The 18,721-nt window shown below is 46.4% G+C and overlaps 1 pseudogene; it reads right to left on the bottom strand.

The window, feature by feature from the left end:
- Positions 1–10,078: 10,078 nt before the first annotated feature.
- Positions 10,079–16,086, bottom strand: LOC120695180 (annotated as a pseudogene).
- Between the last annotated feature and the right edge of the window lie 2,635 nt (positions 16,087–18,721).

Raw genomic sequence — 18,721 nt, 5'->3', positions numbered from 1 at the left:
TTCATGGCACGTTGGTACGTTGCACCGGCATTTTTCATTCCAAAGGTCATAACCAAATATTCGAATATGCCGACTGTGCCTGGTACTCTGAACGCGGTCTTGTTCACGTCTTCTGGGGCCATGAAGATCTGGTTGTAGCCGGCATTACCATCCATAAAACTCATCATTTTGTGGCCGGCAGCTGCGTTGATCAATGTCTCTGCAACAGGCATCGGGTATTCGTCCTTTGCCGTCGCCCTGTTGAGATCACTAAAATCGACGCAGACACGCCATCGGCCATCCTTCTTTTGCACCGGTACCACGCTAGAGATCCATTCTGCATATCGGCATGGCCTGATGAACCCGGCATCCAACATCTTCTCCACCTCTTTCTTGACTTCTTCTAGGACTTCGGCCTTCATCTGACGTGCTCGTTTTTTAAACGACCGAAACCCCTTCTTGAGCGGGAGCCGATGCTCGACGATGCTTCTGTCCAAACCGGGCATCTCGGTGTAGTCCCATGCAAAACAATCCCGGTACTCTTTCAACAGTGCAATCATCTCCTCACGCAAGACCGGATCCAACTTCCTGCTAATAAATGTCGGCCGTGGCTTATCCCCAAGACCGATATCAACCTCTTCCAAATCATCAGCTGACGTGAACCCGTATCCAAGTTTGCCGTCATCTGAAAAACTAGCTACGAACGCAGGTGAGTCCTCGTTGTCCTCAAGATCAGCGGCAAACACAGGGAGATGACAAGAAAAATTATTTGGCCAACCGCATGGGCTGGCCGTTTCTATGCTTCCATTATCATTCAAAACTGAATAAACAGTGAGTGGCCAACTGCTAGAGCAGGCCATCGTATGTACATGATGTAGCAATTCCGTCCCCAAATAGGACTTTTCTATTTTTCGGGGCCGGTCGCTGGGACCGGCCTCTCTATTTCTATTACACCCCGTAGCATGCCAGGATGCGTTTACTCTGTGAGGCCAGTGGATAAGACCAGCCTCAATCCGTTTTTTGTCGCTTCGATCCGATCAAAATCCTCCAGGGTGATCCCTGAGATCGGCTCTTGTCCTTCTGCGTGCCAGGCATTCATATCTGCAAGCGAGACTTCGCTGGAATCATCTGCAGGGACCACTTCTACTTCATCGCCATCCCATTGGACCAGATACTGATGCATTGTGGAAGGGATACAATAGTTGGCGTGGATCCAATCCCTCCCAAGCAGTACCGTGTATGTGCTCTTGTTGTTGACGATGAAGAACGAAGTCGGGATCGTCTTGCGACCCACTGTCAGCTCCACATTAAGAACCCCCATTGCCTCTGATGGTTGTCCGTTGAAGTCATTGAGCATCACATTGGTCTTGATTAGGTCGGCAGAAGAACGTCCCAACTGGCGCAGCACTGAATATGGCATCAGGTTGACTGCAGCACCGGTATCAACCAGCATCTTGTTAACGGGTTTACCGTTGATGAAGCCCTTGAGATATAGCCCCTTCAAATGTTTGTAGCTTTTTTCCTTTGGCTTCTCAAAGATGATCGGCTGGGGGCCAAGATCCAACTGTGCAATAGGCAAATCCTCCGGCTGGGGTGCCCGGAACTCTGATGGGAGCACGAACACCATGTTCACATCAGCCGATGGCTTCTCATCGTCTTTTGCCTGCTTGGGGCGCCACTCTTTTCTTGGAGGGCGCCTTTCCACCGTTCGCGGACGTTTGACTTGTTCCGCGAGATCCGGACGCGCCTTCCTCAGTACGTCAAGGTACTTCGCTTCTGCTTCTTCTAGATTGCGCAAGCGCTGCACTCTGCGCTTCTGTGAGCGATTAAGCCCGTCAGGACACCACCTTGGGCGATGGTACCTGTCTTCTTCTTCTGGCTGGGAATCACCCTTAGTCAGCTGCTCAACATGATCTTCGTGACACACTTTGGGACCCAAGCGCCGGAACACCGAAGTATCGCCTGACTGGCGTGTCCGAGGCCTGCACTCCAGACAATCATCTATAGTGGGCAATCGGCTCATGCCGGAATTCCAGCAGTACCTGAAGAACGGGCAATGCCAGTGGTCGCGTACAGCCTGGCGCCTTCCCAGCGTCCTCCCTATGCGGTACTCGTATTCCTCCTCTTCCGATTGATATCGGCGACGCAGCTTGTGCTGATATTCATACTTTTGCAGAAGCCGGTCGGAAGCAGGAAGCTGATTACGGATGTGACGCACTTGCTCTTCAGTAACATGCTGTCACCCTGGCTCATTTTGATCTTGGGGCCGTTTGCCAGAAACAGCCTCTCTCCTTTGCTCGTCACGACGACGTACAGGCCCCGCCATGTTGATCTGGAATGAAAAATTCTGGCCTGTAGGAGTGAAGTCTGACAACTCTACCACGTTGGCTTGCGGGAAGGGCTTCGTGTCAACCTTCATTGTTTGTTGAGCCAAGATTAATCGGCCTTGTTCAATAGCCGATTGAATCTGATGACGGAGCTCCTTGCATTCACCCGTGGCATGAGTGAACGAATGATGCCATTTACAGTATAGCCTCCCCTGCAGCTCTTGTGCGGTTGGCAGCTTGTGATTCTCTGGGAGCTTCAGCTGTTTTTCTTTGAGCAGCAGATCAAATATCTGCTCTACTTTAGTTACGTCGAAGTTAAAGCCCTTCACAAGCCACTTCTTGTTCCTCGCCAGAGTCATCAGATTCGTCTGCTTGGGCCATGTTCACATGGCGCTTGAACTTATCCTGGTACAGCTCAGGATGATAAAGCTCATATGCCGTAAGCTTCTGCGCCAGGTGCGCCAGAGATGTGAATTCCAACTGAAAAGCCAAATCCTTGATCGGCTTAGCGAGTCCTAGAACAGCCAAATCGACTGCCTCCTTCTCTGTGATGCGCGATGAGTAGCATCGGTTCTTCACTTCTCTGAAGCGCTGTATGTATTCCGACACAGTTTCTCCTCGCTTCTGCCTGACTTGGGCGAGGTCGGCAATCCCAGCTTCAGCAGCCTCTGAGTGATACTGGGTATGGAACTGATCTTCCAGCTGCCTCCAAGTTCGAATTGAATCTGGAGCCAATGACGCATACCATCCAAAAGCTGGGCCTGTAAGAGATTGGCCGAAGAACCAGACCCTCAGCGGATCCGATACTGAGATCATCCCAAGCTGTGTTAAGTATCAGCTCACATGCTCAATGGAGCTGGCTCCTTTTGACCTGTTGAACTTGGTGAACTCAGGGAGCCGATACTTGGGTGGCAACGGGATCAAATCGTAGTCACTTGGATACGGCTTGGAATAGCCGATCGCTTTTCTCTTGGGCAGGATGCCGAACTGGTCTCTCAGTATTGCACTGACCTGCTCCACACTAAGAACTCCTGGGGTCGATGGCTCAGCACTCGGCCCGGTAGCGTACTTTGCCAGCCACGCTTGTTTCTCCGCGTCTGCTCCAGAAGCCCCTGGGTTTGCCAACTGCACCGAGCGTGCTGAATTGACGCTGTCTGGGATGTATGCGCACGTGTAGCCGTGCGGGACCTCCTTGGGTGGCTCGGTGAGGAACTGGCCTTCTCCAGGATCACCGCCGATCTTGTGGACGACGTAGATCGGCGAATTCTGCTGTATTGCTGCCGCGAGCGAGTAGGACACTGGCGGCTTGGTTTGCAATGCAGCTTCCCCCCTGTGACTCCCCAGAGTTGGTCCCAATGGGGAGTACTGGTTCTTGATTACCTCCTGGACAACGCGATGTGCCACGCGCTCAAGCTCGTTCACCACGCTTTCTGAGTGCCGATGGAGCGTGTGAGCCACCATGTAGTTCATCTCTTGGCGTAGGGCCCTGGTACGCTCCTCGGACGGCACAGATAGATCAAAGTTGTCAAGAGCGCCTTCTAGTGAGAACCCCTTCCACCTGATGCCATGGTTGCGGGTCCACTCAAAAGAGCCGATGAGATCGGCTTTGAACTGAGCTTTGATCTCATCATACTTTAGCTTGTGTTCTGGAGTCAGCTCTTCATACGTGATGGGCTTGGGAGTGGGTTCTTGATCTTGAGCTCCTGCCATCTCTGCGGTGGGCGTTGTTGTTGATGAAGGTCCCACCAGGCGTGCCAGAATGTGTTGTCGGTCGAAACCCACCGGCGAGCAGCGACAGGCAACACGAAGAGCCGAGAGGTTGAAGGGACGCTGGCAGGCACTGCTCCCTCGTCGATGGCCCGCAATTCCAGCACACGCCGCGGCTCGTGAAGACGCAGGGCGTGCCACCTGACCTATACCCGATCAGGAAGGTGTGGACGTGCTTGCGATGATTTGCCTGCATACACAAACACGTGGAAACATAAGTCCGAGCCGTGGTCGGCTCCCCGGGATGACTCTTGCATCGGCTTTAAAGAGCCGATCGAGTCCCGGTGTCAGATTGGATCAGCATCTATCCGGATATCGATAAATAAGGCAAATGAGTGTAAAGCTGCTTCAATTAAATCTAATCAATCTAATCCACGACAGTCAAAGCTTCACTGCTAGATCGGAACATCCTACACGTGATTGGGCCTAATAAACGTAACAGATAACTAAACCATAACCAAAACAGAGGCCTAAGAACTAGCAAGAGCCGATTCCCGGATCAATTCCCTGTTAAGGCTAAAGCAGAGCATCTAACACGCCACCGGACCATCCAACCAGTTTGCAAGGCCTAACCTAGCAGATATTACGCTGACTCTTAAGAAAAAGAGCAAACCATAACAGATTAGATCTACCAGACGTAAAAGAAGCAGGGTGTTGCCTTTACGCAGCTAATTCTATGCAACAAGAGCTAGTATAAGATGATGATATGATCGCATAAAGGCAACATGATGTTCATAGATGATGAGCAACAAAGCGCGAAAGATCTATTAAAAGCCATGCTACGAACATCAAGATAACTAGTACTACTCGCCATCAAAAACGCTTCAGTACGAGTAATACCAAGGTAAAGGTAAGAACAACGCTGCCCTGATCGCGAGAAGCGATCAGGGCAGCATGGCGCTTACTTGGATGAAACCCTAAGATTAGGGATGGCGATGCGCCGAGAGTTGTTGTTTGTGAGACGTGATGACATTCTTTTTTCACGAATAACATAGGGTACATATTTATAGTCCGGAGACTCTATCTCTAATCTAAAGATACATAGCCCATGTGGCTCAAACGCTCACGCAGGAGCCGATTTACAAGTCTTCTTAATCTTCTGCTTTAAGCCCAACTTGGTTTCGGCCCATAAATTAATCCTGTTAATTTATGGCGATAATAATGTGTTAGATGCTACCCACCTAAATCTTTGTCTCCTGCTAGCCTTGTGAATCTCGGGACGAGATTCCTTTTAAGGGGGGTAGTTCTGTCACACCCTGAAATTTTTGAATTTCAAGATGTGATTAAAATTAAAAATAAAACAATAATTATCTCATAGTTTTAAAATTTTCTCAACATTTATTTTTCTTTACAGGGAATTTAGTAAAAAAACAAAATAATTGGTTGTCTTCTAAAATAATTGAGGTTGTTTTGTTTGTGTTGCATTCATGCTGAAATGCATTGTTTTATTGTTTGTTGTCCAATTTGAATTTGAATTCTCTTGAATTTAAATTTGAATTGATTTGTTTGAATTCCTTTGTTGAAAAAAAAGAAGAAAAGCTCTCTCTCCTTCCTTATCGTTTTTGGCCCAGCCCATCTTCCTCTCTCCTTTTTTTTCTTTTCCTCCCTGCGGCCCAAAACCTCGCCTCGGCCCAATCCAGGCCGGCCCGGCCCAGTCCGCCAACCCCCCTCTCCCTTCTTCCCTCTGTCGCTGACGCGCGGGACCCGCCCGTCAGGGCGTCCCCTTCCTCGTGCCGAGCCGGGACTCGCCTCCGAGTCCTGGTGCCGCACGCGCCGGCGCGGCCTTCTTGGCACGCACGCCAAGGCCCCTGGCCGCCCCCTATTTAAGGTGCCGCGGACATTAGAGCTCCGCTCGAGCTCGGACTCGACGAGGAGCAGCCGCTCCGCCACCTCCACTCGATGCCCGAGCGTCCTTGAAGCTCCACCACGGGGTGAGCAGCGTCGCGTCTCCTTTTATCCCCTCTCTCGCGTCCTCTCGCCGCCGCAATCATTCGCCGATGAGTCTCCGCCGCAAGCCGCCGCGGTGCGCCCCTCTCCGGCCGCCGTAGCCCTTCCCTAGCCCCTACTCGTGTTCCCCGTCGCGTGCTCTCGCTCCAAGGCCAAAACCCGAGCTGAACCAAGCCCCGGACTGCCGTTTGGGCGAAGTCCGGCGAGCTCGCCGCCGCCCGCTGCCGCGTAACACCGCAGCCGTCGCCTGCGCCGCAGCTCGCACCGCCTGGCCAACCTGAGCCGTCCGATGTAGATCCAACGGTATAGATTAGATCGAGCCCCGAGTCAAAAGTCAGGGTACCAGTCAACCATGGCAGATTTGCAAAAGAGACCCTCGGTTTCTTGCAAATCAACCCGCGGTCCATGCTAGGTGGAAATAATTAATAAACCAGTCCTTTATTTTATGGTTTAACCCCTTAGCTTCTCCATAATAGGACCCGCCATCCTTAGTGCGTTGTTTTGCAAGCTAGCCCCTGTATCTTATGTTTAATCTCATTTTAGTCCCTGGTTTCTTTAGAGCTAGCCCCTGAAAGTTTAAATCTATTGCAAACAAGTCCATAGAACCATGTTTTAGCCATAACTTCTTCGTTTTAGCTCCGTTTTCATCAAATCTTGTGCTCACGTGATCCTCGCAACGTGTGTAGTAGCCTTAACACTTTGTTATCCTTTGTGAGCACACTTTATTGTGCCTCACAAATCCTTTTTGCTAACCTTTCACGTTTATAGTCAATCGCGACTAGATCCCTGAAGCACCGTTTAGTCCATAGATTTGCCGTTCTAGTTCCGTTTTCCGCGTTTCTTGCGCTCTCGTAACCATAGCTGCAAGCCCTATCCTTTAATGCATTCTTTTTAAGCCTTTCTTTTGTTTTGGTGTATTGTTCTTAGATGTATCTTCTTGTTTGCTTTGTATGTTTGCCCAATGATTGTTCCGAGTAGAAGGATCATTGTTCGAAGATTGAAGATCAAGTTTTACAAGTGCGCAAGAACTGAAGAGCAGTGAAGAGCAGTAAGAGTAGCTTTTTGTTGGAGAAAGGCAAGTGACCATAACCATCTTTCTATCTATGCTTATATACAAGAGTACTTTGATTTAATTGGAACATAGAGAACCACCCAGGAAAACAGTGTAACCACAATACTATAAGGCTCTGGTCTTGGCTAAGTAACTAGATGATCTATATGTCATGCTGGAGCGTTTGATTGTTGGATTTTTCGGGTTATCGTGCTTTGAGGAGCGGGTGAAGGAAGCTTCGTCTTCTGAGGTACCGCAGAAAAAGGGACCAGTGCGTACATATAGTGATTCTTTGGAAAAGCCTCGTAGTGAATCCCTAGCCACTCACCAAAGGAAGTGTTTAAGGGCTTTGCAAACCCGGGCGACATGGGAAACACGAATTGTGGGTAAAGTGTACAACCTCTGCAGAGTGTAAAATTGATATATCAGCCGTGCTCACGGTCAAGAGCGGCTTGGACCCTCACATGATTAATAAACTTAAAGATGAATTAAAATTATTTTTTAGTTATTTCTTGTGGCCTTGCTGAGTACCAACCATAAGTGTACTCACGCTTGCTTACTGCTGCTCAGAAGGAGAAAGTTGTGGTGAAGTCTTTTGAAGATGTTGCTGAGTTCTAGGCGTACACAACCCCCAGTCGATTGCCTGTGAAGTTTGGAGCCTTCGTTTCCAGGATAAGCTGTAAAACTCTGATAGTCTTTTATTTGTTTTAGTTCTCTTTTTCGTGATACTATTACTGATTATTCACTTATGATGTCTCTATATGTATGAAACTTGATCCTGGCATACATATAGCTATGCATTCGGTTTTATCCTTAAAACCGGGTGTGACAGACACCCGCAACAAGCACACGGCGTCTTGTGGGCTGCCGCAAATGTCCGCCAAAAGCTAGCGGCTGCTGTGGACGGGTACTGGGTATCCCTACGCCGCCCCACTTGCATTCTGACTTGTCATTGACATATCACTGGCTTCGGCTTCTATATATGTATCTCCTCCTAGCTGTCCATCTGCTAGCTTGGGCACACTGCTAATATACTTCAATTCAATTTGCATTGCAGTGTCCACTGTCTAGCATTGCATCGTACACATGATGATGCCTGCATCGAGTACTAATTCAAACTTGCAATCTAGGAATGGAAAGTATCAACAAATTTTTATCCACGCCAGAAGTAACTCGATCACAGGGTATGGTATTACACCACCGGTAGAATCATTTGATTTGTCTGTAGCGGGAGACCAAGACATAGTTTTGTTACTATTGACACGGGCCACAGGAGTATGTTGTTGGGCCATATGCATGCCTTACAAGAAATGAAGGTTATGATCGAGGTTGTACTTGATAAACATCAACCCAAAACATTTTTACAGGTCTCTATTCAGGTTAATACATTGGCTTTAAGCGTTGGGCACAGTTGCAACAAAGAGATAGATAAGCTATTGATTGGAGTTTACTGGAGTATGGAATCAACCAGTGCTTTCATTGCATCTTTCGAGTGCCCTAAACACATACCCAAAAGCTAAATTGTAGATCTAGAGTAAAATATTCTTCTCCAACAGATCTCAAAATGTGGTCCTAATGATCTTTTTGCAGCCCAATAAAATTAAATGGAGCCAAACTAAGCCAGATTTTTGTGCATCCTGCCAAGCTTCTAATCCTCCTATTCTTACAGTACTGTTAACGTGTTCCTATTCATAAGAAAAACACAAGCATTTTTGCGGACGGGTGATGATGTGGCTGCACTTAAAAAATGTTTTTGGAAACCATTGGATGATTGGTTTTATTTTTCGTCCCAAAAGTTTTTGGCAAGGTTCCAAAACCATTTTCTTTATTTGATTTGCTAGTTTTTAGGTACTTTTAGAGATGATCCCGCGTCATGGAATAGTTCAGTTACTTGAGTTGACAAAGCAGTGCACAACAGACATGTCGCCACGCACACACACTCTACAAGAGCAAGATCATATCGAGCACTTGATCAAACGAAACAAAATGGCAGCAGCCAATTCAGTTGGCCCATTCTACCATGCACGTAAGCAAGAGATCGCCAACAACCAAGCCATATTCATTACTCGTCCATGTACTGTTATTACTTCAATTCTCCGTGCAGACCATATGACTAGCTTCTATATACAATAAGCCTACCAATTTTGCGAGCTAGCTGTTAGTAAGCAATGCATGTCTGACCATATGTTCATATCCACAACAAACAACTAGTTGCTAGGAATGCGAGGCATCAGCGAGTTTTCCACAACCACACACCAGGTTCAGGTTGATTGTCCGGTGGTTGCACTTGAAGAATGGTTGCCAACTCTCACTCTCTGTGCTTGATGCAACTGCGACACCATGTACAAATGCAGCCATTGCATTGCCAATTTTTCATTGCAATACTGCAACAACACCATCTTGTCCGGTCACTGCACCAAATCTCTCCCGTTCCTAAGGGTCAAATGTGGCAGAGATGATAAGGTTTTAGCTAGTTTCAATATACGTAGCGCTGCTATGGATCCTTATTGTTGACACTCACATTTGGCACGAACAAGTTTGAGCATGAAGATATAAGGATTAGCCTTAACCAAACAGAAGATTGGCATTAGTAATGGGCATTGCATCCGTTTCCCTATTGGGGTTACTAATGACTTGCCAATGGTAACGGGTTTATGCTCGTTACCAGTAACAGTCAACAGTAACGGGTATTAGCATAGTGCCCATTACAGTTGGCAGTTATCGGTAACGGGCATAAATTACACCCGTTACCCATAACAAGATATAGGTAACGGGCCTCAGTTACGCTCATTACCAATAACAGTTAACAGTAACAGGCATTATGCTAATGCCCGTTACCAATGTGAAGTTAGAAAAAATAAAAAAAGAAACCAAAATACATACATGCATACATTTTTTTAGATAAAGGATAATCAATCCGGCCTCTATGGCGAGGCATACACAGCCAAAAAAATAAAAGTTTGCAGAAAATAGAAAAGGGCACACCAGTCTCAAGAAAGACACAGAATTACTGGAAGCGATAGACATGCTTCCACCCTCCTTTAACTAAATCAAGAGCCACTGTCTCAAGAAGTCTGTTCAAGCTGGAGAAAGCGTCCTTGGCGTGCGCCTCGCGCTGCAACTGAGCCCAGAAACGAAACCAATAAGTTCCCCTAAAGATGACCTGCAAAATCGAGTTAACTTTGATCTTGTTAAATATAATATCATTGCGACATCTCTAAATCGCCCAACAAACAGCAGCAACCCCCACCCAGATGACATTCCTAATCTTTTTAGATTGATTAGATAGCCAAGAATTAAACATATGGCGAATTGATCTAGGTGGTGTTAAATCAGTAGCATAAAAGATAATCCTTCAAACCATTCTCGCATAAGGACAGTGCAGGAATAGATGTTCAATAGTCTCATTACTATTACATCCGCATCATTTTTGGCTTCCTGTCCAGTTCTTCTTAGCAAGATTATCTTTAGTCAAAAGTATCCCCCTTTGAAGAACCAGAGGAAAATCTTAATCTTTAGAGGAATTTTCAATTTCCAGATCATCTTATGTCTAAAAGGCGGTTGTCTATCTAAATAGTGCAGATACAAAGATCGAACAGTGAAAGACCGTGATTTGGTCAAATTCCATCTACACGTATCTGACCCACCCACCAGTTGAACATGCGCGATCTGAGCTACAAGGTTTTGCCATTTAATCAGTTTGTTATCCACCAAAGCCCTCCTAAAACATAAATTGAGAGGCCTTGTAGCCAAGACACTGGCCACAGTCGCATGAGGATACCTCACAACCTTGTAAAGTGATGGATATTTATCTTTGAATGACACTTGACCTGCCCATACGTCGTCCCAGAATGTAGTCTTGCTCCCATCTTTAATAGTAAAGGAGCCATTGGCAAAAACCTCATCTTTGATCTTCATAAGACCTCTCCAAAAATAAGAGTCATAAGGTTTTGCATGCACCTGCGTGAGAGACTTGGATCCTAGATATTTATTCATTAGTATGCTTTGCCATATACCATTGGTATTAAGCAAATTAACTAACCATTTTGCCAGTAAGCATTTATTCTGTAGTTGCAGATTTAAAATACCAAGTCCACCTTGATCTTTAGGGCGACATAACATGTCCCATTTAGCAAGTCGAAACTTATGCTTATTAGAAGAACCTTGCCAAAAAAATCTTGATCTAAAATGGTCAAGATTTTTGAGTACCCCTTTTGGGATTTCAAAAAAGGACATCATAAACATGGGTAGGCTACTAAGTACCGAATTTAGCAATACCAAATGGCCCCCATAATATAGGTACTTTGCTTTCCAACAAGAGAGTTTTTTCTGAAAACGTTCTTCAACCTTTCCCCACTCAGAATTGAGTAGCTTTCTATGGTGCATTGGAATACCCAAATATCTAAAAGGATATTCCCCAGCATTACAACCAAAGAGATCAGTGTAGAAATCCTGCATCTCTTTAGTTGCCCCGTAGCAAAAAAATTCACTCTTGTGGAAGTTGATCTTTAACCCGGATAACTATTCGAAAGCACAAAGCAACAGTTTAAGATTCTTAGCTTGTTCCAGGTCATGATCAATAAAGATGATGGTGTCATCGGCATACTGTAGGATAGACAAACCATCATCCAAAAGGTTAGGTACGACACCTCTAATTTGACCATCGTCTTTGCCCTCTTAATGATGAGGGCCAGCATATCTGCAACGATGTTAAATAAAATAGGTGACATAGGATCTCCTTGACGAAGCCCTCTCTTAGTTTGGAAGTATGGACCAATTTCGTCATTAACTTTGATCCCCACACTTCCACCAGAAATCATTTCTTCAACCCATCTACACCACTTAGGAGAAAACCCTTTCATGCGTAGTGTTTGTTGAAGGAATGATCACTTTACTTTGTCATAGGCCTTTTCGAAGTCAATTTTGAAAATGACCCCATTTTGTTTTTTGGTATGTAACTCATGGATAGTTTCATGTAAGATGACTACTCCTTCCATGATATTTCTGCCTGGCAAGAAAGCAGTCTGCATAGGCCCCACCACTGTTTGGGCAACATTGTTCAACCTATTCGTAGCTACTTTAGTAAAGATTTTAAAGCTAACATTGAGGACGCAAATAGGTCTATATTGTTGAATTTTTGTTGCCTCCTGGACTTTTGGAATTAGGTAATGATTCCAAAGTTCAGACTAAAGAGGTTCAAATCCTCGTTAAGGAAGTCCGCAAAAAGAGCATCCTTAATTACTTCCCAGAAGACTTGATAGAATTCAGCCGGGAAGCCATCAGGGCCAGGGGACTTGTTGTGTTCCATTTGGAAAACATCACTTTTCACCTCAGCTGCAGTGAATTCACTAATGAGCATCTCATTATCCTCTTGTGTCACTTGTGGAATATCCTGAATTTGATCTTCCTCAAGTGTAATATCCGAAGCATCCGGAGCCCCAAACAAGTCCTTATAAAACTGAGTGATATAGCTCTTAAGCTGGGCATCACAATAACAACTCCTTGACCATTTTCAAGTTTATAAATATGTTGTTTTTGGTATTTTCCATTAGCCACTAGATGGAAGAATTTTGTATTATCATCTCCCTCTAGAAGTGTTTTCACCTTTGCTCTCTCGTACCATTTAATTTCTTCCTCTCTCAAAAGGAGAACTAGCCTCTCTTTTAGATAGTGCTTAAAATTAACCTCTTGATCTGAAAGAGAGGTAATCTCAGCCTTCTTATCTAGCTTCTCTAAAAGAGCTAGAAGTTTCTTCTTTTCTTTTCTGTATGTTCCTGCTGTATGCTTGGCCCAGCCTCGAAGACGTTGTCTGAGCCTATGAATTTTATTTTGCCACCTCTCCAGAGGAGTACGTCCAGTTGTTTCTGATTGCCAAATGTTTACAACCATATCGTAGAAACCATCCCTAATCAACCATCCTCTCTCAAATTTAAAAGGACGTTGGTCAGAGTGGTGAGTGGACGCACCCGTATTGAGAATTAGAGGAGTATGGTCTGAAATCTCCCGTTCTCTAGGTTCTACCGTCGATAAGGGGAACTTATCTTCCCAATCTGTACTAACCAGAACTCTATCAAGCTTCTCAAAAATCGGATTGTCCCCAGGACCCGCCCATGTAAATTGGCGCCCTGACATAACAATCTCTTTGAGCTCAAGAGATTCGATAATAGCATTGAACAAGTTTGGCCATTTAAAGTCGAACACCCCGGAACTCTTATCTTCCGGCCTTCTCATAATATTGAAGTCCCCTCCAATTAGATACGGAAGAGTCTCCTTTGAGCAAGTGTTTGCCAATTCAACCAAAAACTCCTGCTTGTTTTGATATTGTGCTGGACCATAAACCGTATATAGCACAAATTTGAAGCCATCGTTTTTGCACCGCAAGGTAAATTTCATATAGAAATCTCCTTCTGCAATGGCTCCAATATCAAAAATCTGCAGATCCACACCTAGTAGAATACCTCCAGATCGACCATGAGGTGCCATACTATGCCAGAGGAAGTCCCGGTCCGCACAGAGGTTTTTTAAAATGCGATGAAACTCGTCCCTACCAGTCTCGGAGAGAGCTATGAAACTGATTTGCTCTTCCTTAACTAAATCCGATAAAAACCTGTGTTTAGCCAAGCCACCTAGACCTCTGCTATTCCAGAAAACCCCTTTCATTTGATCACAATTTTGGAAGGGGTTTTTGGTTTTTTCGGGATTTTGCCATTTTTAAAATTTTTGGCAGTGTTAGACCTTTTCTTCCGACGGACCGGAGAGAGATCAATAATGTGATCCGACTCCAGGTCTTGCAAGTTCTCATTTAGATTACCGCAAGCGTGGTTGAGAACTGCTTCAAGTCTAGCATCCCTTTCATCATCACTAACATCTAGTAATTTATTTGATTTTAAGTTACATTTTTTCTGATTCGCCAGAACCACCAACCTATCTATTTCTAGATTTTTGATTTTGACAGAAGAAGCTTTAACTAATTCATCAGTCTGGCCTAATTTGAAGCCTACCCTACCAAGGTTTGAAATAACATGCGAATCTGAAAAGCTGGTAAAAGATGTACCTGGTTCAAGGTTCTTTTTTGCAGCCACTCGCGAAGTTTTGTGTAGGGTGTGTTCATCCGCCTTGTCCTTATTCCTGACGCTTCTTCGGACTTTGGTGGTCTTGATCGGATCAGCTACCGCGGTGGTTGAAGACGAGGCAAGGGACGCTTGGCCCCCACCCGGCACTGAAGAGTGGACTGGTGACACCTGGGTCCCACCCACGACCGTAGGGGAAGAGGTGAGCGCCAGGCTCTCACTCGCCGTGTGTGGCGCCAGGGTGTCGCCCCAAGGGGGGACCGCCCCTGCCGCAGTGACTCCAACAGATAGGTCTTGGTCACCGTCTGCAAGCAACGGGGCAGTAACCAAGGACCCCTCCTCCTCGTCAGGTACCTGCACCACAAAGCTAGAAGCAACGGCGGGAAGACTCCCATCACCAGAGTCAGAAACAGTAGCAACACCTCGGTCCTAGGGCCTTGTATGCAGCTGCTGAGAAGCTTCCATCAAAACCTGGAACCTCGCATACTCCTCTGTTGGCGGGGAATATGGTCTATCCTCGCCATTCGCCTTCACCATGACCTTAACACTAATTTCCTCCAGTAACCTCTCACAAGTTTTGTCAAGTACCTCATCAATTAAGGCGGCTTCTTGCTGAGAAATTCCTGGGACCGTTCTACCAGTTTGTTGACCATTAGGAGCCTCAGGCTGTGGGGCTGCATCCTGAGAGTTATCTGCCATGTGGTGATCACCATTACCATCAAAACCGCGATGTGAATCATCATTCATACCGGTATCAGCATCGTCACCCAGTAAGTCATCATCCTCTGGGTTGAAATGATCATCAACTACCACTTCCTCAACCTTGAAATAGACCCGATAAATGCTTCTATTGACGCAGATATCTGCCATCTTTGGGATCTCTTTGACATCAAATACTGCCACTAGAATGCGGACCTCTCCAGTAAGACGAAGGTGATTCATATCCACCTTCTGAGTAGCACCGACCACTGACCCCCACAGCCCAAAGGGGTAAAAGAACACAGAGCGGAGTAGGAACATTTGTAACAGAAAGCCAAACTTGGTCCAGAACCTTAATGGGCTTGACCTCTGAATTGAATTCCTCGAAGATGAGAACTCCCTCCTTGTTCTTGGTGGTGACAGTACGGATTGCAACCATACGATCCAGCTCAACCTTATAAGGAAAATGTACTAAGAAAGCCTTATCACCATGCTCCTGTACTGCCCAATCCCAGCGGACCGGAATAATCCTTGCCAACTCAGACTTCAGCAACTCAGCAGAAACTGCACCCTCCTCCACAGTCCACAGTGATCAGAGCGGATACATTTGCACTTGCCAAAGGAACAGTATGAAAAGGTCTGGCCGCCTGAATACATAAGAAAACCTATAGCCCATCTGAAGCAGCACCGCAATACGATACTGATGGCTTGGGCCCTCTGAGCTGCGGGCACTTGCTAGTGTAGTGGTCCTCCGCGCAAATCGTGCACTCCAGTTTGAAATTTGCTTCATCTTTGCGCTTCCTTTTCTGCTTGGCCTGCTGTGGCCGATCCGCCGGCTCAGACGCCTCGCCGGCATGATCCACCATTGCAGCACCACCTGAGTGGTCATCTTCCACGACCGGTAGACTCCGACCCCTGCCACATCCTCCCAGACCGCGACCACCACGTCGCGGGTTAGGGTTTCCAGCAGGAATCGTAGCAGTCTGGGGCGCCCCACGCCCGCCAAAACCGCCTCCTCGGTTGCCATTAGGACCGCCTGAACCACCGTCGGCCGAACCTTGGTTGCCCCCGGCGCCGCCTCCTTGATTTCCACCAGCGCCGCCTCCGGCCGGAATGCCTGCAGCGCCCCCTGCAGGTGGAGGGCCGTGACCACGGCCAGGGTTGCGGCCCTGCGGATTGCGGCCACCAACCCTCCCCCGCGCGCGACGACCGGGGAACTGATCACCTGACATGACGACGGCGGCATAGGTTTTCCGTGGATGGGTGTCGGGGAGGAGGATCGGCTTGACTAGAACACGTGAAGGCCGCCCCAACCTTGGATCGCTAGGCCCAGAACCAGGACGTTGCAAGTCTGACAATGGGCCCAAGCCCGATCCCGCAAGTCGGGTGGTCCGCTTAGCGAGGGCTGAATTTGAATTTTGGATTGACGTAATTTGTGGATCGCCGGCTGGCCTTGGACTCGATGTGCCGCCGGCCACCGTCCTGCCGCTGGCCAACGCTAAGGCCGGTAGAAGGACATCGCCCAATGTCTTCACCGGGGAGACGCGCTTCGGCGGCAGAGGACCCCTCCACACCTTCTTCCACGGTGGTAGCGACTGCCGGGTAGGGGAGATCCTCGCCTGCTGAGACCGCGGCTTAGGTTGCCGGGGATTTGGCGTCGCAATCACACGTGGTGCCTCCTTGTGAATGGAAGAACGCCCAGCACTAGGACGAACAGAAGAGGACAAGAGGTAGCAGCTGCAGCAGTCTTGCGGCAATCCGTATGAAGTGGCTCAGCATCCCCAAGATCTTCACACTCCGATTCTGAATCCGAAGCCCAAAACTTCCCCATGCCAGCACTAAGATTAGCGCATGAGAGAAGCGCAATCTCTTCTCTATCGCGCTGGATCATATATTGATCCTTTGCCGGATCAGAAAATGGACCTCCGTCCTTGGCTGTGCACTGCCGTAGTGCAAGACGGACGGAGGGGGCGAGCTTGACCTGAGTCGGCATGCCGACTCGCCGGAGCCGGCGGCCGAGAGGCCACCGGCGTCCTTGGCAGCTCGGCTAGATCGCCCGGGAGGGGTTTCGCAGGGGAGGGGTTAGCCCGGCGTCCTTGGCAGCTCGGCTCTTATGTTGCTTTAGTAGAGTACTTTGCTTGTTGCGTTTGCGTCTATTTCTTTCTCTCACATGCACAAGTATACGTACAGTTACATCCATACTCTCAGATCACTAAATTCTACTATTTGTGCTACTAACAAAGGCCAAAGCAGGCTTGGCTTCCTATTTGGAACCTAAGTTGCATTGATGAATTTCCTTTCTGCAGCCAGTTTAGCTAGCTCAGTCGGTTAATAAGCCCCTTGTGATGGAACCTAGCACCCAAGTTTAATCTTTAAATTAAACACGTACGGGTGGTGATTTTTTGGGTTTTGGCAGTAAATCAGAGACCACAACTGCAATGTTACTTTCTATTGCATCGGCTGTCAACAGGTACACTACAGCACACTACTACAAAAACGTTGATTTGTCCCGGTTGGGAAACCGCTGTTGTCCCGGTTTCCCAACCGGGAACGCCAGTCCGGGACAAAAGGGGTGCCCTTTTGTCCCGGGTCTGGCAACCGGGACAAAAGAGAACCTTTTGTCCTGGTTGGTAGCACCAACCGGGACAAAAGGTGCAGCCAGCGCCCACGTGGCTGGCGCACCCTTTTGTCCCGGTTGGTGTTACCAACCGGGACAAAAGGTCTTTTTTTTCATGTTTTTTTTCTCAATTCTTTTTCTATTTCAATTATACTTTTGCATTTCAATTAAACTTATGTATTGGAATTCAGTGTGTATGATCTCCACTAATATATATATAGTTACTTATATAATATTTGTCCTAGATAGTTTTCATATATAAATTAATTCACTTATATATATATGTATATACATATCTATACATGTGAATTCCTTTACATATGAAAATGTCTAGGACCAATATTATATAAATATATATATATATACACATATATATTATTGGAGTGCTTATATATATAATACATACATACTCCATCATATTTGCATAGGTATATTCGTTCTTAATTACATAGTAGAATTCGCCTTTTGGAAATTTAATACATACATACATACTCATAAATAGAAATTTAATACATAGACACACATATATATTTACATAGGTATATTCGTTCTTAATTACATATATACACGTATATTGTCATATTTGCTGTGATTGTCAATATTAGATATTCCATCATAGTAGAATTCGCCTTTTGGATCGAGGACTTACTCAACAATAAATCCGGAGAATTGTTCTTGAATCGCCATAATCTTTTCCTCCAATATGAGTTTATCGCGCATCTCCCCGACCTATGGAAAAAGGGGATAATTAATTTCGACAAATTAAAATACGAGTTCAAATATTAACAAGTTTTTTACTTACTTCCACCTCCCAATCTGTCCAGCCCTTTGGAGGACCTACCAGACCATGGATGTTCTCGCATACATAGTATGCGCACAATACAGTGCCTGGTTTCTGCCTCATACACTTTAAGAGAGAAGAAATTATCAGGTATTTACATGAATATATAATAAAACTAATGAATCGTGCAACGAATCATCCAAGTGCGTACCGGAAAATCTGTCTTGATCTTCAATTCCTTGTCAAATTTGCCTGGATGATTTTTAGCGAATTCTTTCCAAACCCTGTGCATGATTAGAACAATTATAGTCAAGCAACAAAGTGATTCAAATTATCGGTCATCGACGGAGTAGTGGTAGAATTAATTTTTCATCATGTTAAGAAGATTTTCGTATTGTTCTGGAGGTCTCCTCAATGAGTCCATAACCACGAGTAGGCTCTTCTCAGGAATTATGACAATTAGGACAAAGTGTTCACTGCAAG

The sequence above is a fragment of the Panicum virgatum genome, chromosome 2K, assembly GCF_016808335.1.
Source record: "Panicum virgatum strain AP13 chromosome 2K, P.virgatum_v5, whole genome shotgun sequence".
NCBI lineage: Eukaryota > Viridiplantae > Streptophyta > Magnoliopsida > Poales > Poaceae > Panicum > Panicum virgatum.
The sequence above is the reverse complement of the archived record's forward strand: the minus strand, read 5'-3'. Positions and strand labels throughout refer to the sequence as shown.